This window comes from Melanerpes formicivorus, unplaced genomic scaffold (genome assembly GCF_026170545.1).
Source record: "Melanerpes formicivorus ecotype bairdi unplaced genomic scaffold, bMelFor1.0.p_v2 SCAF_7, whole genome shotgun sequence".
In the NCBI taxonomy this organism is placed as follows: domain Eukaryota; kingdom Metazoa; phylum Chordata; class Aves; order Piciformes; family Picidae; genus Melanerpes; species Melanerpes formicivorus.
In genome coordinates, this window is record NW_027142359.1 from 20,158,459 (window position 1) to 20,183,685 (window position 25,227).

A 25,227-nucleotide genomic window follows, 5' to 3' on the forward strand; every position below is an offset into this window, starting at 1 on the left:
GCATGAAAAGTTGCAGCTGAGAGGGTATAAAATTGCCATCAAGTGTCATCCAGGCCTTAGGGGCAATGGGAAGGGGCTCCCAAAGCCCAGAAAGGGATGGGTATGATTCATTAACACTCAGTAGGTTGCTGAGTGATGAAAATCAAATCTGGAAGCATGAACTCAATTGCAATTCACTGTGGAAGACAGAATGGCAAGAGAAGAGTTGTTTTCCTTAAATCTTCACTGACAATTGACCACATCTTTGCATTCTCTCTGCTGCAGAGCACTGCATAAATCTTTTTTTTATTTCCTGTTGTATTGCCCCATGGCAAAAATCTTGAGTTCATGTGAAATTTATTAGTCCAGATTATATTGTAATAATGATTTTTGACCAAAATGTACTCAATTCTGTGAGTCTATGACAAATCTGTCATACAGTTCCTGTTGATTTGGACACCTGTCACAATGTTATTACTAGACTTTATATTCTGAAATTAGAAACAATTTAGACAATAAAAACTTGGGTTTGAGATCTCCCACAGACATTTTAGCAAGTTTTGGCAGGCAGAGTACAGTAATGAACAGTGTAAAGAAACACTGTGTGCCTTTCTTTTGATAGCAATACTGTTTTTGCCAGTGGCACTGCTGTACTGGTTTAAGTACAGAAGAAGGAACCAATTTGTAAAGGTGAGGCACCAGCCATGCTTTCCATTTTCAGTTCTTGATGTAAAATGTGATTGGTCACTCAAAAAAAGCAATGGGTATTGCTAGCTGTTGTCAGTATATTGAATGCACTTTGTTTTCAAGTATGATGTTTAATATTATGAAGATTTTCTTTCCAACAATTGGTCTACCACTTCCTCCCTTTCCACCCTTCCAAGGTGTCCTCATGTTCACATGTCTTCATCACAGTATCACAGTATCACTTAGGTTGGAAAGGACCTCGAGGATCATCGAGTCCAACCTATCAACACAGACCCCATGACTAGACCATGGCACCAAGTGCCACGTCCAATCTCCCCTTGAACGCCTCCGGGGTTGATGACTCAACCACCTCCCTGGGCAACCCGTTCCAATGACGAATTACTCGCTCGGTGAAGAACTTCCTCCTCACCTCGAGTCTGAACCTCCCCTGGCGCAGCTTGAGACTGTGTCCCCTTGTTCTGGTGCTGGTTGCCTGGGAGAAGAGGCCAACCCCCTCCTGGCTACAACCACCTTTCATGCCACATAAAATCTACAGTTCAAAGGCAGGGAGGAATTCTGTTTGTAACACATGAAGCATGAGAATAACCTGCTCACAGCAGTTTCAGCTGTAGAGTACTGACGGTACTATAGAATTATTTGAGAAATATCCATCCATTGAGGTCTGAACAGACCTGACTGGACATGCAAGCACAGCTGGTGTGTTGAGAGACCCTAAGTTTTTTTTATACAATATTAATTTTGTCATTTCCTTAGAATGTACATAATTTATTAACAACAACAACAACAAAAAAATCCTTTATAAAAATAGCTCCCCCTTTTCCCCATGCGACAAGGCCTGTGGGAATGATTGCCCCTAGAGATTTCACAGCAGTTGCCCAGGGAGACTTGATAGTATTTTAGCTCTTGAGTAAGAAAAGGAGCCAGAGCTACAGGACCTCTGACAGTGATGATGCAGGAGTGGCAGCACCCAATTTCTTGTTTTGTGGTAGTTGCTGCTGAATAAAAACAAACCAACCAACCACTTTTTCACATGAACAGCCTCAGTCAATACCGAGTCTCATATTCTTGGAGGAAAATCCCATTCAATTCATGCAGTTTACACTAGATCAAGATTAAAGTGTTTTATGGATTTAGTAGCAACATACCATTAACTAGCAACCAGGAACTATGCAGCCATGATCACTGTCAGAACTGCAACAGATAAACAACAACTCTAGACACTTACAAAATGTTAATGAACACCTACAGAGTTCCCAGTACCCTTCTGTCACTCATCCTGCCAGATTTAATTCCTCCCCACATACTCACAGATTCCACTTCCTCTTCAATGTGATCAGTTTTTCAGACAGCTCTGTGAGATTTGCCTCTCTGTGAGATTTGTTTCTCTGTGAGATTTCTAGTCCAGATACTCTTGACAATCTCACTGTCTTACTGGGTGCTGTTATCCAGACACTGTTGACACACTACCTTCCAGGTGGTTGTTATCATGGAATCATAGAATCATGGAAGGGACCTCCAAAGATCATCTATTCCAACCTCTTTGCAGTCAGCAGAGAAATCCTCCATTAGATGAGGATGCTCAGAGCCCTGTCAAGCCTCACCTTGAATATATTCAAGAATGGGGTCTCAACTACCTCCCTGGGCAACCTGTTGCAGTATTCCACTACCCTCCTAACATCCAATCTAAATCTCCTCTAATTTCAAACCATTGCCCCTCATCCTATCCCTGTAGGCCTTTGGAAACAGTCCCTCTGCAGCCTTCTTGCGGGCCCCCTTCAGGTACTGGAAGGTGCCTGTTAGGTGTCCCCAGCTCCCTCAGCCTGTCCTCATAACAGAGGTGTTCCAGCCCCCTGATAATTTTTGTGGCCCTCCTCTGGATCCCCTCCATCAGGTCTATGTCCTCCCTGTACTAGGGGTCTAAAGGTGGATGCAGTATTCCAGATGAGGACTCACCAGAGCCAAGTGGCAGAATCACCTCTCTCCATCTGCTGGCCACGCTGCTTTTGATGCAGCCCAGGATGCCATTGGCCTTCTGAGGTGCAAGCACACATTGCTGGCTCATGTTCAGCTTCTCAAGGGTGGCTCATAGGATTGACCACCACACAGGCTCTTCCTGCTTACACTGCATCTTCCTGAAATGGATTAATTCATCTCCATCCCAAATTTCTTCAGGCTTTTTAATAACTAAGTATTGACTATTTTTTTTGTGAGATTTTGTTGCTATTCTCCAAATTCCATTTGTCTGTTCATTTTTATATTTCTAATCAGTTCATCCAGACAACTCCCAGAGCAACAGCAACCATGGAGCCATGGTGTTGGTCTTTAATGAGATACCTTAAAACTCCCCCTTCCACTTTTATTCTTTATTATTGTATTGACTTCCATGGCCACCATGGCAGACGTGAGGGACAAAAAAAGAGAGAGTGAAAGTCCATAAGGTGCTGACTTTTCACACAGACCTGTGGGGAAATACCATGCTCTTGTAAACATATTGACAGATCAGCAGAAGCAGCTCAGTTCAGTATTGAGCATTAAAGACAAATTCTATTGATATATAATTAGTACTAGACTTGCACATGCAGCCTATTAGGTTATTGGACACATCTCCCTGCTGTGTAGACTCTGAAGTGTTTGGAGATTAGCAGAATGTTGTGCTGAAAACTTGGTCAGCATTTTACAACCCAAAGCTGAGATGATTTTCAAAGCATGAGATCTCTTCTGGATTATTTGTGGATACTTTTGTCACTTCTGGTTCAAAGAAAAGAGCTTTCTCATAACTCAAAATTCACTATCTTCTGGGAAAAAAAAAATCAGCCACTTCTAATGTACTTTTAATTGATTCTTAGTGAGGGTTAAGAAAAATTAATAAAGTCATGTCTACATTCATTGATACAAGGTTATAAAGTGAAGCCATTGTTATCCATTGATATGGTAGTTGAGAATGTGACAAAATTGCTGACACTGGAAGGCACCTCTGGATCAAGCAGGATCAGCAGAGTTGGTGGTCCAGGACATCATCCATCTGTGTTTTTAAGAGTGCAGATAATAGAGCATGGAGAATGGAGAGAATGCAGATGATACAGCCTTGCTGAGCAACCTGTTCCAGTGTTCACTTCCTTTTACTGTAAATATATGTTTTCTTACATGCAGACTGAATTTCTTGAGTTTCATCACATTAGGTTTTTATATACATAGGTAAGATTCCTCTGAGCCTTCACTTCCCCAGTCTGAGCTATCACAGCTCTTTCAGCCTCTCCATGTGTGTGAGGGTTTCAGCCCTTTAGCCATCTTATTGGCCCTAAATAGGGGTAACTAATTTCCAGTAATCTACTCTAAAATCTGCCTACTGATGGCCAGATTTTGTGTATAAATTATATAGATTCTTTTCTTTCTATTTTCAAGGTTAAATGTGACTTTGATGCCCTAGAAGCACCGTCTTTCCCTTTAACTGATGCTGTATGAGCAGTAAAGAAGGAACAGATAATACTCATTATTTCTAACCATTAGAAAATCACAGGTGAGGTTCACTCTGTAGTCTGCTGTGCACTGTTACCCACATCCATTTCCCTAATTGTCCACATCTCAGAGAGTGTCCATACTGACCATGGCTTCACATTGATCCATGCATCCAAGTATCTTTAATCAAATCCAGACTTTGAAGGGTCTCAGGTCTTACCCCAGTGTGAAGCTGTATCATTGATGGGATATGAAACGTGTTTGTGAGTCTGAATTTATATGCGGAAGAGTTGCAACAATACATCATGGGGAAAGTTAGGAACAAATCTTTAGTACTTCTAAGAGGAAAACTTACATTCCTCTTTAAAAAATACTCAATTATATCTCCAGTCAGAAAAAAGTAAAATCCTGGTCATCTCCTTTTTTCCCCCCATTCCTTTAAGCAGACATCTTATCAGGAAGCAAAATCAAATCTCCGTTCGCCTTGAAGAGGTCTTTATTCCATCAGGTTCCTCCAGGAGTCTGATTCACAACACACACACACCCAGTTTTCCTCAAAGCATTAATATTAGCCAGTTGTCTGATGCTTCAGTCTAAAACACAGAAGCATTGAATAGCTTTAACATTTTGAAGATAGTGCTGCTAAAATGATCTCATTAGTCTCAAGTTTGCTGGAGAGTGGTTTAGGTTGATTGAACTGCTCATGGATATGTGGAATAAGAACATATTTAGCCCCAGCTAAAAAGTCTTTGCTGGTTGCAGAGTTGACTAAAGATTCACAGTTGGCATAACTTTTTCTTAATATTTATTTGTTTTAAAATCTTTAAAGAAATCTTTTTACATACTTTGAATTAAATGAAGATCTTTCAGCTACTAATAGATATAAGTACTTAGAAAAACCTTGATAAATTAGGGCTTTTTTATTATTTGTGTGTGACTGGGGGAAAGATGATTTAGCTTTATTTATTTATGGTTTTATTCAAATTGAATCATTTTCACAAAATTCTAAAAAGGACAATATCTGAAAGCATTTCTTGCCAACTCAAAATATTTTACATGCTTTAGAATAGTTACAGACTATTATAAAGAACTTTGTATGATGTTAGTGACACCATTATTATAGAATCGTGGAATTGTTTCAGCCAGAAAAGATCTCTAAGGGCCATCAAATCCAATCAACAACCTAACACCATCATGGCCATCAAGCCATGTCCCAAAGTGCCATGCTCACACATTTTCTGTTACCTCCAGGCACAGTAACTCCACTACCTCCCTGGGCAGCTTGTTCCAAAGCCTGACCACTCTTTCAGTGAGGAAATTTTTCCTAATATCCGATCTGGGGCATGTGGGCAACTATTATGTGAAACAACTCCTGGTATGTCCTAATATGGGAGCTGAAAAAAATTTATTTTCCATTTGATTTGTAAAGATCTTCCACAATATCAATAAAGCCAATAGATTCTCCTTCCTAATTTCAAAGTCTTATTTGTTTTCTTTTCCAAGTGTCTTTGTAGCTTTGTATTAATGGGTTTGAAATGTTGACACTGATGGGTAAAATGTGTCAAATGGTTCATGTGCTGGCACTGCTGACATAACGTGGCATAATGGAAAAATACTGCAATGACAGAGAATATTTTGAATGAAGTTTTATATTCACAGATGAAATCCTTTCAACTTCATAAAATTAAAGAAGCCAGCTCAGAAGCAAAACAAATGTAAAAATATTGATTTCTCACAAAACAGAAGATGAGTTTCAACCTGCTATAGCTTATTTATGGATCAGTAGAGTGGGACTAAACGGTTATGTGTCTGTCAGTGGTTTGGGAGAATTTGTTCTATTGTAATAATTTGTGATTTATTCTTTTTTAAAGAGATAAAAAATTATTTCTCACACATTGATTACCTCTCCTATAACTCAAAGGTATGTATGAAAGGAATACCTGTCTATAACTCACAGCTGGAAAGGATGGAACCACCATTGGTGCAGGAAGATGGGGAAGGGTACAGGCAGAATAGAACATAGATCCCTAATTCCGGAGTGTGAAAGGCTGCTGAAAGAGTGTAGATAAGATCTTCTGCTTGAGGTGCCTAGTGAATTCACAGGCCTGAAGAAACTGGGGATACATCACAAGATAAAGCTTGAGGATGATGTGTGTACTATGGGAACATGTGAAGGGATGTGTTACTTCTGCCATGTGATCTTATGCAAGGCAATCTTGATCAGGATGTGGCATCTCTGAGATGATCTTTTTTTGAGAGGCAATGATGCATGTGGAGAAAAAAATGTAGCCAGAGAGAGAGAAGTGTTTTTCTCCCCCACCCCCTCCCGCCTCTTTTTTTCCTGTTTTTCTTTTCCTCTTTTTTTTTTTTTTTTTTTTTTTTTTTTTTTTTTTTTTTTAATAAGGAAAGAGATTTATTCACTATGCCCTAGTGAGAACTATGTTGGGAGTGCAGAGACCACCTGAGTCATACCTGTTGAGAGATCTCTCAGTATCACTGTCCCTGAGATGAATGTGCCAGCAGGCAAGGCTACTCGGCTGTCTTCTCTCCGTTGACTCCAGCAGCTGCCTGGGCCCTGCATGAGGTACATTTGCTACTCACAGGCAAGAAGGAGCCTTCTCATTCCTTTTTGTATATGAATCTATAGATATTATGGTCAGATAGCTCAGCAGTTCCAGAAAATGGATGTCAAAGCTCAGAGAAGTAAAGAACATCTGTGTGCTGAGGCTGTCCTTGATGCCACAGTACTTGGTTTATGGATGGACTTGATGTTCTTAAAGGTCTTTTCCAACCTTAACAATTCTATGATTTCTACATATTTTCTTCAGAAAGTTGAAGAAGGGCTTATTAGCAAATAATATTACCTAGGATGTTATTTCAGCTTATCCTTGTATAAAAAACCCACAGTACAATAACAATTTGTTGATCCCATTTAGTTGCAGTGACAGAAAAAATACATAAAGAAAGTGATAGAGATTAACATAATGAAAGAATCATGTTGCTCTAAACATCTAGTTTCTTACTGTAAGAGCCTATAGCACATTATCACTTTCCAAAGAGAAGAAAAAGGAATTTTAGCCTTTGAATGCATGTCCAGGTTTTGTAATTTTTAGAGCATGTTACCTATACTCTGTTTTGTGCTTTCAGAATTTATTCTCTACAGATTTTACTAGGGGAGCCATTTGAAACACTGCAATAATAACAATAATAATATGTAATCTTATCAGCTTGTAAATTGTAGAATGAAATGCTCCAAAATTTTAGACTATTTGCAAACATTTATTGCAATTCTGACAATGGGCAGGTTCATAATTCACCGATACAGCAAAGGCAAGGCAAAGCAAAGCAAAGCTCCTGAATGTATTTCATTGCTAGAAACATGCTTTGACTTTCATAACTAGAATAAGAGTGCTAAATGTCCTTAAATTCCCTCTGCAGTTTTTTGAGCCAAATCTATCCAATTAAACTTTGATCATGCTGAACATAAAATTTTACATTACATAATCAGTGTGAATTTAAGGAATAGATAACCTGATTTTTTTTTTCCCTTTCAAAAGAGATCAACTTTAAGACAAAAATCAAATTCATATGTTGAATAATACAGGTATTTTTAAGAAAAAAAATATAATATGCCTAAAGCCCACTCTTGAGCTTTCTATGGCACATGGACTGTGGTTTCTTACTCAATCCTGACTTAAATATATATTGGTTGTGGTCTAGACTGGTTTACAGACTCTTTGGTCTTTCATTCATTGCCTGAATTTTGGTATAAAAGTGAAGTGTAACTAATCCTGTAGGGTAAAAATGCTGATAACAAAACCCCCTTTACTTGTCTTTCAGTTCTATCTTGAAGGACAGTAATACTGAAGCAAGTGACCATGTTGCTGCATTTGAGTACTTTGGAATTTTATTTCTTTCAATCTCAAAATAAGCAGGTAAAATGTATTTGGGAGAAGTCACTGGGGTATCACTGAGAATAAGTTACCATTGAGGCATCTGCTGTGGTATGCTGGTCTTTTTTTCTGCTGCTGCTTTGTTTTCATCACAAAGCCTTTCACTGAGTGAATAATTCAAATTCCATCTGATGTCTTGTCATTGTCTGTAGTGAACCATTTTCTACTTTTTATTAAAGTAGAATCCAGGAAGGAGGAGAAACCATCTCAACAGCACTGATTCAATTTGCTGCTCCGTCATTTGTATTGTAGATACATACTTAAAGAATATCCTGAACTCACATGAAATAAAACCATAGAATCGTTGAATTGTTTCAATTGGAAAAGACCTTCAAGATCATAGAGCCCAACCATCATAGAAGACTACCAATTCTGGCGGTAAACCATGTTCCTCAGCACTACACCTCTGATTCTTTTAAACACTTCCAGGCTTGGAGATTCAGCCACTCCATGGGGAGCCTGTTCCAGTGGTTGAGGACCCTGCCAAGGAAGAATTTTCTTCTAATCTCCAACCTAAACCTTCCCTGGTGCATCTTGAGTTCGTTTCCTCTCATCTTGTCACCTGTTACTAAGGAGAAGAGACCAATGTCCCCACCTCACTCCAACCTCCTTCCAAGGAGTTGTATAGAGCAAGATGGTCTCTCCTCAGCCTCATTTTCTGCAGACTAAACAACATCAGTTCCTTCACAAGACTTGTGCTCTAGACCCTTTGCAGCTTTGTTCCCCTTCTCCAGTCCTGACATATTTGATCTCATTGCAGAGGTAAGTCTTACATTGAGGACACTGGCTTCAGAGTTCTTCAGACTCCCTCCTGCATTAAGCACTAATAGTACACAATACCATTACCCAGCTTCATATTGTGGCATGTCATCACGAGAAGCACACAACACAGTGTGTTGTGCCTTCCTGCTGTGATGCCCCCAGCTAGAAAAACTGAAAGCCAGTTCTGCTTCAGTGAGGTTCTCACTTTTATATCAACAGATCTTAACCGGTTTCCTGTTTCACAGGTGACTGCTCCATACTAAAATATTTTATTAAAAGAGCATTGGTTATGTAAGGTTTTCTAGGGAAATTCTAGGCATTTATAGGAAAAGGAGAGCACTCAAGGTTTAAAGTGTGTTCTTTCGGCCCAGGCAGTCAGTGGCATCCTGGGTTGCATCAAGAGAAGTGTGGCTAACAGGTCGAGAGAGGTGATTCTGCCCCTTGGGGCCCCCAAGACAAGGACACAGACCTGCTGGAGTGGGTCCAGAGGAGGGGCCATGAAGGTGATCAGAGATCTGGAGCATCTCCCCTATGAATACAGGCTGAAAGAATTGAGGCTGTTCAGCCTGGAGAAGTGAAGGCTCCAGGGAGGTCTTAGAGCAGTATTTCAGTATCTGAAGGAGACCTATAGGATGGCTAGGGAGGGGGACTGCTTAGAAGGGCTTGCAGCAGTAGGATGAGAGGCAACAGTCTGAAACCAGAGCAGGGTAGATGTAGAACAGGTTGCCCAGGGAGGTGGAGAAGGCTCCATCCCTGGAGACATTCAAAGTCAAACTTCACGAGGCCCTGAGCAGCCTGACATAGTGGGAGGTTTCCCTGCTCACTGCATGGGGACTGGATAAGATAATCACTGAGGGTCCCTTCCAGCCTGATGCATTCCATGATTCTATGATTCTATGCCAGATAGTTTAATGAAACACCCTGCTAGTATCTTATGTGAGATAGAAAGGTGTTTCTGTGAATGAAGGCAATGAAATTGCATGACTGCTTAAGTAGCTCATTGAGGCAGGTTGTAATGAATAAGCAGAGTGACGTTGTTCTGTGTTTGTTCCATGGAGAAGGCAGCTGTCATTGCTCATCTGCATTTTTATACCCAGTTTTACGAGCTGCATTTGTGAGTGCCTCTCCTATCCTTAAAGCTTCATCAGTAATTCTTGTAACAAACAATGCTGGGCATACATTCATCATTTTATCACACATGTTAAACTCTTTTACCTGTCATGTTTCCATTTTGAAAAGAACATTTTAATCCGTGAGCAGGTCAGTTTGTGACCAGTCACAGAATCCTATCGACACTTTTTTTAGGTGGCATAGTTCACGTACCAACGATCTTAAAAGAACAGGCGCCTTCATACAGATCACAATCAGATTTTAAATGATTCAGAACTAACTTGAGGAGATAATTTACCCACTTTGAATAAATTCATGGAATTATAGACTCACTAAGGTTGGAAAAGACCTCTAAGATCAAGTCCAGCTGTAACCCAATTACCGTGACCACGAAGCTAAGTCCTGAAACACCATATCTACAGCTTCTTGAGCACCTCCAGGGATGGAGACTACATCATCTCTCTCTGGGCAGCTTCCTCCAATGCCTGACCACTCTCTCAGTAAAGTTGTTTTTTTATTTCTAATATCCAATCTAAACCTCCCCTAGCACAACTTAAGCCCATTTCCTCTTGTCTTATCTCTAATTTATTTGGAATAGAGACCACCACCAGCCTTACTCCAACCTCAATTTGGGCAGCTGTAGAGAGCAATAAGATCTCCCCTCAGCCTTCCCTTCTCCAGATTAAACAACCCCAGCTCTCTCAGCCACTCCTCATACAACCTGCTCTCCAAACCCCTCACCAACCTTGTTGCTCTTCTCTTGACACACTCCAGCACCTCAGAGTCTTTTCTATAGTATAACACTCCAAACTGAGCCCAGTACTCAAGCTGTGGCCTCACCAGGGCTGTGTACAGAGGCACGATCACTGCCCTACTGCTGCTGGACACAGGTTTTGACCCAGGCCAGCATGCTGTTGGCCATCTCAGCCTCCCGGGCATATTTGTGGCTCATGTTCAGCCATCCACCAGAACCCCCAGATTCTTTTCTGCTGGGCAGCTTTCCAGTTTAGGCACATATATGATGTGACGTGGTGAAATTTGTCCACAAGGATATCTTTTCCATCAAATTAGCAGTTAATATTGATTAGTCTGTTACAGTGATGACCCAAAGAAATGTGAGTGGCACTGCCAGGGCCCTTTGTTAAACTGATCTGTAGCTTCATGATAATAAACCAGTCTTGCCATAGGATATTCAGGAAAAAAAAAAACCACATTCTAAGTAAACCCATCTTTTAATTATTTACATTAATTAAATGATATTAACATTGCTTCAGCACAGCACACCCTGGTTTGAATATGCACATTCAATTCTATTTTTGTCAACACCACAAACCGTGGCAGTTGTTTTTCTTTGCCATCATTCCCTGTTAAGTTCAGTGTGCTCTCTCTCACTATTTCTGTGGCACAGTGCCATCTTGGGGATGCTGCAGGCATCTGAAAGGACAGGAGCCAAAAACAGATTCCAAAATCAAATTTTTTGCTGCACCACGTTGTTGGTGTAGGATTTTTAAATAAAATAAAAGACTCTGGAGTCTATGATATTCTAAACAGTTGAGCTAATGGCATGACCACAGAAATTACTATGAACCTCTCAGTGCAGAAGGTTGGCTGGCATTTTATATCTGCAAATTCTAGAGAATTCTCAGCTTTTCCTTTAAAAATTATATTTCTCACTCTCCTAATTAAAAAGGAATACTGAGATGATTCTACAACGCTTGGAGCTTGAAGAGAAATTGCCACACTTCAAAGCCAATGTCACAATTTGGGGAAAGCCTTTGTATTGATTTCCAGGAACTGGTGGTTTACAGGGAAAAAAATAAATCAGTGTGTAAGGGAAGACCACAAACACAGCAAAATTGTTCTAGTTCCATTCTTGCCATTTTTACCTTGACCTTTATTATTAGTTGGCAGAAGCTCAGAGCATAATTTGAGATTTCAGGACTCTGCCTCACTGCTTCCTTCATTCCCCAATGCAAAAGCAAAGGAATCTGCTGACAGTGTGCAGTAGGTACACAGGCTGTTGTTTACCTCAAAACATGTCAAGATTTGGCGCCCTGTGTACAACCACACAGAGGGAGCATTGCCACATCATCGAAAGCAAAACCTTGATTTTGCTGCACATTTCTTGGTGAAACATTAAGAAATGTTCCACTGCTTGCACGTCCTATGGAGAGACGTTAACAGATTTTCTTGTGGACCTGCTTTACCTCTTTGAAACTGCAGCTTGTTTACTAAGCTTATTTGCTTTGTGGTTTATTTCTGTTATACGCTGTCACAGAATCACAGAATACCTTTGGTTGGAAAGGACCTTCAAGATCATCCAGTCCAACCTTCAACCCAGCGCTGTAAGGTCAACACTAAACCATGTCCCATGGATGGTGACTCCACCACTGCCCTGGGAAGACCATTCCAATGTTTGAGAACATTTTCAGTGAAGAAATATTTCCTAATAGCCAGCCTAAACCTCTCCTGGTGCAGCTTGTAACCATTCTCTCTAGTCCTGTTACTTGTCATCAAAGAGAAGAGGCTGCCCCTTCCTCGCTCCAGCCTCCCTTCAGGTAGTTGTAGAGAGCAATGAGGTCTCTCCTCAGCCTCCTCTTCTCCAGACTGAGCAATCCCAGCTCCCTCAGATGCTCCTCATAGTCTCTGTGCTTTAGGCCCTTCACAAGCTTCACTACCTTTCTCTGGACACACTCCAGCCCCTCAATGTCCTTCCTACATAGAAGGGCCCAGAACTGAACACAACATTCAAGGTGTGGCCTCACCAGTGCTGAATACCAGGGGATGATCACCCCCCTGGTCACTGCTGGCCACCACATTTCTAATACAAGCCAGGATGCCATTGTCTTTTTTGGCCACCTGAGCACTTCCCTGGCCTGCCTGTTCCAATACTTCACAAACCAGTTTTTGGCCAGTGACATGTATGCCAGTTCAAGTGATGATCAGCCGAATTCTCCAAGAGGATGCTGTGGTTAACTGCATCACAGGCTTTACTAACATCCAGGGAAACACCCACAGCCTCCCCCTCATTCCCTGAGCAGGTCACCTTGTCATAGAATAATATCAAACTAGTCATGCAAAACCTGCCATTCATTAACTCTTGCTGATGGGGCCTGATCTTCTGATTGTCCTCTGTGTGAGACATGATGGCAATCCAGATGAGCTGTTCCATGACTGAGGTCAGGCTGACACTCATCTGTAGGTACATGGGGATGGCCTGCTTCTGCGCCTTTCAGATTACTTTCCTGAAGAAAATCCATCCTTCTCAGACTTCTTTGCCCTTTAGGACTGCCTCCCAAGGGACTCTGTCACCCAGGTCCCTATCAGGACACAGTCTGCCCTGTCCAAATTATGCAAACTAACCTCCTTACCTCTAATAATTAAAAACTATCATCTCATTATCACTATGTCCTAGACAACCTCCAGCTATCACAATACCCACAAGAAAAGCAGGTCTGGTAGGTTGTCTTCCCTAGTTGGCTTACTCGCCAGCTGTGTCAGGAAGTTATCCTCCACACAGTCCAGAAGCCTCCTAGACTGCATCCTCTCTACTGTGTATTTCCAGCAGACATCTGGTAAGTCGAAATTCCCCACAAGAGCAAGCCTAGTCCAACCTGGCTTTGAACACTCCCAGGGAAGAGGCACACAAAACCTCCCTAGGTAGCCTATTCTATAGTCCCACCACCCTTGTACTGAAGAATTCTTCCTAAAATCCAGTCTAAACCTATTCTCTCTTGGCTTAAAATTGTTCCCTCTTAGCTGTTGCTAGACACACTTATAGAAAGTCCCTCTCCATCCTTCCTGTAGGGGCCCCTCAGCTATTGGAGTCTTCTCTTCTGTAGGCTGAACAACCCCACCTCCCTCAGCCTATCCTCAGAGCAAAGGTGCTCCAGCCCCTGGATCATCTTTGTGGTCCTCCTCTGGACTCACTCCAACAGTTCTGTGTTTTAGAAAATTCCACTAGATTTATATCTGAATAAGTTAGGGATCAGCAGTGGGTGCTTGATGGGTGTTTTAGAGTGATATTTTATTAAGAAACAAACCAAATTAAGCTCTCTTTTTATATGGAAGCAAATCTGTTTTCATTTCTTAAGTTATAGATCTGTTTCAACAACGATGTCTCTCTTGTCACAGTTTGGGAGATTATTCTGAAATATTAACAGACGTTTAATAATATTAAATTAGACTTTTTTCCTCCAAAGCAAATGAGAAATTGTTACAACTAAATAAGACATCTCCAACTGCTATCATTTAAAAATTACTTAGGAGTCTCTTATCAGGCGTGACTACAGACTTTGTACTAGGCACACGGTGACAGCACATGGTGATATGTACTCTTCAACTCAATTGTTCTGCTTGCAGCACTTGAGAGTGGAAGTACAGTTTAAGTGCATATCAAAATGTGATTAATGGCACCAACTAGTATCTCAAAGGGTACTTAAGTCATAAGGTGGAAAATGGGAAACTACCAGAGCAATTTCACAATTTACATACTGAACAACACTTAATTATGCACGTATTGCCAATGCCTTTGGTTGATGCAGTTACCAAAATCGTACAAGCAACTGCTCAAGGAACCTATATTAAGCTCTATGAATGCCAACATAATATACAGTGACTTTCTTAAGGGTAACAGAGAATTAGCATGCTGCTGAAGCAGTAGGATACTGATAAGGTATAAAATATCAAGGCAAAGTTAATTTTGATGGTTGCCCCTTCTCTGTCTTTAATGGAGTGTTGAAAATCCCTTATTTTATGACCTCACAGCTGCCTTTAATGTGTCCCTGTTATTCTTCTGCTGCAACAAAAATGGGAATGAGGTTATTGAGTTCTATTTGAATGTTATTCTCAGGAAATGGATCTATATTCTATGTGTTCTTGTGCTTCACATGAAAATCCATACATAAATACATATACAATATGGGGGGGTGGGGGGAGAAGGGCTGTGTCTGATTTTGGGTTTGCTTTGGGGTTGGAATCTTTTTGTATTAAAGAATTAGAGATTGCAGTGCTGGCATGTTCAAATGACTAAAAATCCAGGCCACTTTCAACCCCCCTAACAACATTTAGTAAATCCTTAGTGATTAAGTATATGCAACATAAACTCTTAGTTCTTATTAAATTATCACAATTATCAATCTTGTCCAAAATTACAAAATTCTTATAGAGGAATATTGATCTCTGTTACAAGGTGACAAGATATTTATTTACTGTCCCTATTTATGCAATTTTTGGGTGCTCATATCTGGTTTCAAGGCAGGTAAATACAAATTTGACTTGCTTGGTGTGCTTCTACTTTATTGATCCAAGAGGCTCTTTCAGTTCCATGTGCTTGCTGCAAAACATATAGTCCATGTCTGCCTCTTGGTGTATTGAATATTTTTGCCAGTAGACTTTTGGGACTTAGCCTATATGTTGCTCTTATAAGTCCAAGAAGATTCAGAATAATATCAGCTCTTGATGCTGAAGACTTCTTGAGGAGTTTCTACTATTTAGAAACAATGCTGTGTGGCATGAATCCTGATTTGATAGTTTCTGAGATCTGAAAAGGTGAGACAGCTGCAAGATTCTACACGCAATAAACATATGAAAGGATCTTGCAAGAAAACACTCTCTAAGGATCAGAAATTCCTCTTTGACTAGGGATTTGAACCTCTCAACAATTAGGAATGTCTAGCCTCCCTACCTGATGAGGTGTATTTTACAATTATTCATATTACTGACAAAGTAAAACATGTTTTATAATACAGAGAATAAAAGGATCATCAAGAATGGCTGAAGGACAAAAGAAATATTTGTTTCTACATTTCCTCTGTACTTACATTACTGGCTGGTTTCTGGGGCATTCCCTGCTGACTGACTTCTTCCCAGCCATGTATTTTAAATTATCCAACAGCTCCTGCACTAGTACAGCCACACTGCTGATTAATTTGACTAGAGACAGGACAATGGGACCTCATTGGAATAATTATTAGCTCCTTGTGTAGTCTGGGAAGGCTGGTAATCCTTGAATTAGCTTTTAGGAAAATTTAATTTCCAGTGCCAGAAACACATCAGGTTTTGTACGAACTCTATCTCTCAACAGGGGGTTGTATACTAACAAGAGGTGCTTATATTTACTCTTTCTTTATTTTTCCACCACAGAATCACTGATGGCTCATTATGTTTAAAGCACTCCTTTATATGAGTCTGTGAACAACTAAGAAACACAGTGAATCAGATTCCATTTATACACTTTCTAGATGTGTTAGATGATTCTAGAATTCCTTAATAACTGTAGAGCTGTCCCCACCACAGAGCAGTCGGCAGCCTTACTGATTGTTATAAATAAAGGTAAAGGAAACAAAGCCTCCAAATATTAGCAGTATGTATGGACCCTCAGTTTTTTCCAGTTTTCCCTTAATGTCAATGGAGATTATCTTTTCTTTAAGCCTTCAACCTTTAGCTTTTGCTCTTACCCTAGTTTGAAATACAGTGAAAACAGTGAAAGAAAAGCCCCTTCCTCTTCAGAACTGTCTTTTGACCATACACTCCAGAGCTAATGCAAATAAAACTGCTTGCATCAAATGGTTTGTTATCTTTTCCACTGTTTTCTTAAAGGCAGCTTGGTCTTGTCACAGGGACAGCCTCATCTGCTTTTGCTTTCTGCCAGTTGGTCACAGCACAGCCATGGATGTGGAACACAAGGATGGAGTAATGGAAAATCTTTAATGCCTTCTGCCCTGATACTGTACACCAGATTTCATCCCAGTGTGCTGTGACACCTGATTGATTAGCATGGATGCAATTCTACCAGGTAAGTAGCTGAGTCTGTGCTCAGTTGGACTAAATTTAGGGACGTAATAGCTAAAATTAGTACAATAACAACACTAAATAGAAATGCTTAGCAAAAAATAACAGAACACAAGTGTACTGTACTCCTTACAGCCTACAGCAGTGATACACCAGAGATCCAGCCACCAATCCACTCAAGCAATCCAAAGGAGAACTGAAGAGTGACATCTGTTTTAACACAAACCACTGCTCAGGAGGGTTGGACTGACCACGGCCCAAATGTAGGCACAACAATTGATATACTCCATGCGAGAATACTGTGACAACAAGGACTTGTCCAGTGAAGACAAGGTTCCAATGCTTTGATAGAGCAGCCAGGTCTATGGGCAGCATAGGCCACTCCACTTTTCTGTGGAGTTTTCAGAAGATCTTCCCCAAATTTATTTGACCATGCTGAGTTTTCATCATCATGGTCTACCTGTTATGTGGATCACTCAGTCACTTCATTTAACTGTGTTCTTTTTCATTTACTGTTGTTACTTACTTCCTAAAATTGTTTAGGGTGTTAACCTACACTAACTGATTTTCACTTAGATTTTGCATCACTAATCTCAAAGGGAAATACTGTATCCTTCCTTCCACCAATGTCCTTTGGTTCTCTTTCCTTGTGGCTATAAGGACTACAGCTGTTAAGATTACTATATGCATATTTCTCTCTTGCAAGGTCACAGCATCAAGAGAAGGTCATGCAGACTCCTCCATAGGTATTTGAAGGGCAAATGTTAGAAAGATTCACACTAATTAGCTCTCTTTTATTTTCAAATGCCTGAGATAATTCTCCATGTGGTGCCTTTGTGCAAGCTAATGTTGTTTGGTTGCTGTTATAATTAACAAAAACAAGGACACAGAAGATGCTCTAGCCTGAAAACAGCTATTTTGTCATTCACGCTAATGCAGGACTAGAAACATTTTTCTGTGTTTAGAAGGGCAAAGTTAAAAAAGAAAAAAAAAAGGCAATAAATACAGTATCTTGCCAGTAAAAATAATTTATTCAGTTGCTACTTAAGGAAAATCATGTAACAAACATGCAGAGCCTGAAGTCCTATGCACGGCTTGAAACTTGCTCTCAGATCACTGAAGCTTTTCAAGCTAAAGTTTCCTTTTCTGTATACGTCTGTTAGAAGTTAGTATTCCAGAAGCTCATAGACAGCAAAAATGAAACAGTTATAAGCACAAAGAGCACAGTTGCTCTAATTCTGTCCAGACTCATCTGTAGAGCATTTTGGTATGCAATGTAGGCATGTTGGGTTTGATATATGCCATTATTTTTGCCTTTCCACAATGATGGTTTGCTGCATGTCCTCAAGAATAGTTCATACGAGAGTGGGATGTAAAAATGCTAGATTCCACTCTTAGATGTTTTAAAACATGATTTATGTTTTTTGCCATCAAATAGTTAGAGAAAAATACTTGAAACAGACTCTGAAAACTCTTAGTGTCTCCCTGAAAGCAGAATCACAGAAGAGCTGAGGTTCTGGAGATTTTCTAATCCAATTCTTCGCTCAAGCAGGGCTAGCTCAAAGAGGTTTGACTCTTTCCAGGGATGGAGAATCCACAACCTTTCTGGGCATTCTGGTCCTGTGCACACGCAGCCTCATGGCACCAAATAAACTAAACTAAACTAAACTAAACTAAACTAAACTAAACTAAACTAAACTAAACTAAAATAATGTAAAATAAAATATTGTTTTCTTAGGTTCATATGGGTTTTCATGGTTTTCAGTTTGTGAGTATTAACTTGCTACTGGGAACAAATATTAATGATCTGGAATCATCATCTTTGTTCTCTCACACCAGGTATTGATACACATGATCTTTGTCTTCTCCAGGCTCCTCCCAGCCTTTCCTCATATGACAAGTACTTCAATTCCTTAATCATCTTTGTGGACCCTTCCACGGGATTCACCCCAGCATATGCTAGTCTCTCTTGCACAGGGGAGCTTAGATCTAAACACAGTACTCAGATGTGTTCTCACCAGTGTTGATTAGGAAAAGGACCAGTGATCACAAGTGGCTGGTAGTACTCTGCCTGATGTGACCCACAATATTGCTGCTCGTCTTCACTGCATGGAGATTTTGCTGACTGGCTATCAACATGTCCACCCCCAGGTCTTTTCCTGCAAATTTGCTTTCCAGACAAGCTACCCCCCAGGCTGTACTGTTCACAGAATCCCAGAACCTCGAAATGAAGGTTGGAAGGGACCTCTGGAGATCATCTAGTCTAACCTCCCTGCTAAAGCAGGGTGACCGGCAGCAGGTTGCCCAGGATCACAAAGTCCAGGTGGGTTTGGAATCTCTCCAGAGGAGACTTGAGAACCTTTCTGGGCAGCCTGCTCCAGGGCTCCACCACTCTCACAGAAAGAAGTTTTTCCTCCTGTTCACATGGAACCTCCAGGGTTCCAGTTTACTCCTGTTCTCCATTTTGCGTCCATTTCTGGACACTTAAAAGACAGTGGCCCCATCCTCTTGCACCCCACCCTTTAGTTTTTGCTGATCACTCAGGCTGCTCTTCTCCAAGCTAAACATCCCCAGGTCTCTCAGACTTTCCTCTTCATGCAGATGCTCCTGAGTTCTCATCAACTTTGTACCCTCCACTGAACTCCAGAATTTTCTTTCTGCATCTTCTACTGCACGAGGGCAATTCCTTCCCAGGTGCAGGACGTCACAATAGCCTGTTAGTCTACTTAATAATCTTACTTTTTTTTCTTTCTGGAGCAGTTCCTGTTTGGAGAGGTATTTTATTTACAACAGAGCTACTTTAAATTCATTGGGGGGGGGGGGGGGAGAGGGTTGAAGATGTTAAGACATCAAAGCATATAGAATAGAATAGAATAGAATAGAATAGAATAGAATAGAATAGAATAGAATAGAATAGAATAGAATAGAATAGAATAGAATAGAATAGAATAGAATAGAATAGAATAGAATAGACCAGGTTGGAAGAGACCTTTGAGATCATTGAATCCAACCTATTACGGATTTTTTTTTATTTCCAATTCTTATTTGCCAGATATTTTCAACTCATCAATCCCATGGTCTTTGCAAATTGTGCATAATGAAGAAGTTCATAGAGGTCTTCATGACTGCCTTGCATCCAGAATTATTCCAAGAGGTACTTGCAGGTAGAATTAGTATAAATTATTATTATTAGTATTAGTATTATTATCATTATTATCATTATCATTATTATAATTATTTTAATCTCCAGATAATGCACTGTGTAAGTTACTTTTGATTTTGATGCAGTATCATCAGAAGTTTTAAAAATCAGTTTTGATTGGTTTCCAGTCAGTGTGTGAGCAGCAAACCTCATGAACAATTCAAGGACATTCCAATAATTTAGAATTCCTGTGTTACAAGTCAATTATTGAGCTAGAACGTGGATATGACTGACTAATAGTCTCTGCACCAAGACATGATTTTGATTGAATGGGCTACTCTTGGCATTGATCCAGCATACATTTTCCCTTTTTTATTTCTTTTGCCAAAATTGCAGGAGCAAAACAAAGAACTGGAAAAGTTCCAAGTCCTTTGGGACACTCTAATGAATTATAAAAAAAATATATATTTTTGCCTCATTTTCTGTAGGAAAAATTTGAGATGAGGCATATTAGGTAGGAGCAGCACAGGAAAGAAGTTCAAATAGCATCTGTAACCCTGTGATTGAGGAGAGTAAAGCTGCATTAATGGATATATTTAACATCTCACTTGATGTTTTCCAGGAAGTTTTAACACTGCTTAAGAAAGTAAAAGACAGCAATATCCATTTACCAGAGAGTTTTATTTATATCAAACTGTGCTTTGAAGATCAATGGTGGCAGTAGACTTCAGCTCATATTCAGATTTAGCTCAGATTTACAATGAGGGAGGAAAAAAAAAAATAATAACCAAATCTGCTGGAACTGAACAGGGCAATATCCTTGATCTTTTGAAACATAAGTTCCTCTTCAACATAGGGAGATACTTGGTACTTGATATCACATTCTGTGATTCTGTGAAATAAACACTTGGTAAGAAAGACTCCTACAGCAATCATCTGTCCTATAACATGTGTTATAATTATTTTGGGGGGGTTGTTTGGGTTTGTTTGTCTATAATATGTGTTATCATCATTATTTTGGGGGGAGGTTGTTTGGTTTTGTTTGTCTATAATGTGTGTGTTTATAATTATTTTGGGGGGAGGTTGTTTGGTTTTGTTTGTCTATAATGTGTGTTATCATCCATCATTATTTTGGGGGGGGGGGGGGAGTGTTTGGTTTTGTTTGTTTGTTTGTGGGGTTTGTTTGTTTTTAAATTTTCTCCTGTCTTTGGCTAACAGAGCTCTTTTTTTTTTTCATCCATGTGATAGCATCAGCATTTATTTTTAGGTATTCCAATAATTCCCCAAATATCCATTTGGGGGGGAGGGGGGAGGGAAGGAGGGAGGGCTAGGAAGTCAACATTCTTCTGTTCCTGTCTTAGTACAGTAGGATAATCTAATATTAATAATTCACTGGCAGAGACTGTTAGCTGAAGTATGGAGCACAGATTTCTGGAAATGTTCTCATGTCTATTTTTATTAGGACAGGCAAATTCATTAAAAATAAAAAAATTACTGAAAGCCACGTGTTTGAATCATATTTTGCTGCTGTAATTGTTTGTATCTTTTTGCAAGAGTGGAGTTTCTGATCTATTGAGGACATTCTTGTGAGACCCCACCTCAAATGCTGGTCCAATTCTGGTCTCCCTAGCATAAGAAGGACACAGAGCTGTTGGAGGGAGTCCAGAGGACAGATCTAATATGCACATCATCCTTTATCAGAAATAAAACTGCTTTTCTGAGCTGCTAGATACAGTGAAAATATAAAGCATGCTTGAAATGATCCTCTTCTATGGGGATAGGCTGAGTCAGCTGGGGTTGTTCGTCCTGCAGAAGACTCTGGGGGGACCTGTATGCTGCCTTACATGACCTGAAGGGAACCTACAGAAAGGCTGGAGAGGGACTTTCCATAAGGATGTCTAGTGACAGGACAAGGGGGAATGGTTTCAAGCTAAGGGAGAGCAGGGTTAGACTGGTTCTTAGGAAGAAGTTCTTCAGTACAAGGGTGGTTAAACTCTGGAATAGGCTGCCCAGGGAGGTTGTGAATGCCTCCTCACTGGAATTGTTCAAAACCAGGCTGGACAAGGCCCTGAGCATCCGAGTCTATTTGAGAGGTGTCCCTGCCCATGGCGGTGAGGTTGGAGTACGTGATCTCTAAGGTCCCTTCCAATATAAGACATTCCATGATTGTATGATTCTGTCTGAATTCATAACAGCTTTTCCATATTAGAATTTCAGAGCAGTTGACAGGGATGTGGGTTATCCTCTTGTGGATCCAAGTTTTATTAGACTTCTGTGTATGTGTAATGAAAAAGAAAGCCTAAAACTACTCTGACAATAGTCAGTCATAAAATCTCAGCATGGTGGGGGTTGAGTGCAACCTCTCAGGATCATCTAATCCAACCCCTTTGCTGCAATAGGGGCACCCAGAGCAGATTGCACATCACATTTTCCATATGGGTTTGGAATCTCTCTAGAGAACATGACTCCACAACCTCTCTGAGCAGCCTGCTCCAGTACCCTCACACCAAAGAAGTTTTCTTTATTTTCGGATGGAACCCCCTTAGGTTCCAGTTTGCGCCTGTTGCCCCTTGTCCTGTTGCCAGGCACCACTGAAAAGAGTCTAGCCCTATCCTCTTGCTCCCCACCCTTTAGCTCTTGCTGAGCATTGATCAGCTCTTCTCCCAGGCAGCTCTTCTCTAAACACTCAGATCTCTCAGGCTTTCTTCCTCACTGAGATACTCCAGGCCTTTCCCCATCTTCATAGCTTCTGCTGGACTCTCCAGTAGATTCCTGTCTCTCATGAACTGGGGAGACTAGAACTGGACCCCCCTAGAACTGGGCCCTGTACTCCAAGTGTGGCCTCACTAGGGCAGAGTAGAGGGCAAAGACAACCTCCTTCGAGCTGCTGGCCACACTCTTCTGAACGCACTTGAGGTTGTCATTGGCACTCCTGGCCACAAGAGCACACTGCTGTTTCATGGTGAAGTTAAATAATAGGCAGTGAATGGCCTCATCCTTGATTGCTTCCATTTTCTGGGTAATTTTCCCTTCTGATTTGGGATATTTTGAAACTTTGAAGTAAATTAAAGTTACTTGTTGTGTTAAAAGAGAAGTTTTTATCCTGAGTACAGAGTACATGAAGATGATATCAGAAGCAGCATGAACAAAAGAGTAGAAAACTTTAAGAGCTTTATTTTCCCATATTTCTGGTTCTGCACTTGCTAGATTAGCCCAGGATCTGCAGCTATAAATTGTAACTGAAGCTCTACTAGAGAATCTGATTTAGTTTGGTTTAAAAAAGACATAGCACTTAAAAGTAATAAAATAATAATTTAAAATCTGGGCCATTCTTTCATAGGTTGGTTGGTTTGCTTAAGTCACAAGTGCTAATATTGTGCTGAACCTAGTGCTTTTTTTTTTGGTCTGCCTTTTAATCATCAGCCAGCATGCATCTCATCTTCTTGTAGAATGGAATGGAATGGAATGGAATGGAATGGAATGGAATAGAATAGAATGGACTAGAACAGAATAGAATTAACTAGGTTGGAAAAGACCTTTGAGATCATTGAGTCCAACCTATCGTCCAACACCATCTAATCAACTAAACCATAGCACCAAGTGCCTCATCCAGTGTCCTCTTAAACATCTCCAGTGATGGCAACTCCACCACCTTCCTCGGCAGCTGATTCCAATGCCCTATCACTCTTTCTGTGAAGAACTTCTTCCTAACATCCAGCCTAAACAAACATCCCGTGGCGCATCTTGAGGCTGCGTCTTCTTGTTCTGGTGCTGGTTGCCTAGGAAAAGAGACCAACCCCCACCTGGCTACAACCTCCCTTCAGATAGTTGTAAACAGCAATAAGGTCTCTCCTGAGTCTCCTCCAAGCTAAACACCCCCAGCTCCCTCAGTGTCTCCTCATACGTCTTGTGTTCCAAACCCCTCACCAGCTTTGTTGGCCAAAAGGAACTTGCTCTGTAGGTAGTCCATCTACTACAGACATTTGACTGACATGAACAAAAACATGTTTCTGATGAAGTGAAAACATTATAGTAGTTGCTGTCATGATAATTTCCCACTTTGCACAGGTCTCCTGCTTATGCCTAAAGGGATAGATAATGGTGGAGTTTCTGCCTGTGTAGGAGTTAGTACAAATTCTAGGGCTGAAACTGATGACAAACCAGGTGAACAGAAAAACACAATAAAAATGTCATGGAAGATAGTGTAGCTCTGAAGGAAGTTTACAAACTGAACTCAAGTACACAGTAAACAAACATAAATCTGAATTCATGAAAAGTAGAACATGAGAATAAGAACTGAATCCATTAAGCTGCAGGAGATAGAATAGTAAAATGTCAGCTAGATCAATGATACTCTGTGGGGGGATAAAAACAACAACAATTACTTTAGAAAGGCTGGAGAGATTATCAGTTTGGGGACAAAACAAAAAGAATCTGACAGGATACTGGTCACATTCTAAAAGGAGTATACTGACTGTGACAGTAGATCTGAGCAGAGAAAATAAACACATTTTTCCTGTGATGAATAAAACAAAATGATAGAGATATTCCTGCTTCTACTCTGGCAGACTATAAAGACTGTTCTGTAGAATAAATGTTGAGATAAGAAGAGGAAGCAATTGCTACTCAGCTAACCTGGCCTAATGTTGTTAAATACAGCATGACCCCAATGGCTAGCAAAAAGTCGAAATCATGATCCTGGTGATGAGAAACAGACAGTTGTGACCATGGTTCCTACAAGAGGAGACATAAGTGATGGTGTGCGGTATACTTGACAAGACAAGCACCATTGAGATGGTGCTCTATGCATTTCTGATGACATGACCATCAGAAATGTGAAAAAAAACCATTGTTCAAACAGGTTTTAACAATGTATTATATTTTTTCGTTCTTTTTTTTTTTTTCAGTTAAGAATATTCTCAGATTTAAATATTAAAAACTCATTACATTTCTAGATAGACATTCCAAAAGTGAAATGAAAAGAAATTTCAGCATTTACATGAAAAACCCAGTGTTTTGATAGAACAATTGGTGTGAGTTAATGGCTAATGAATAATTAAACATCTCTGAGAACATTTTAATGGTCCATGACTTTGCCGTAGGCTGTTAAACTACAGTTCAGTCCTTAGATAGCAAATGATTTAGAGGTACAGCTACAATACTATTAATGTCTTCAAACTTCTCTTTAAGGCACAGATGTTCTTGGGAAGTATTGCTACATAAAACATTCCACAGTAAAATGAACTGTTGTAATCCATGATGTGCCTGGACATTCCTGAAGTAAGAGAAAAGCCTGATTTAAGGCATAGCCGAAAGCAATTTCTT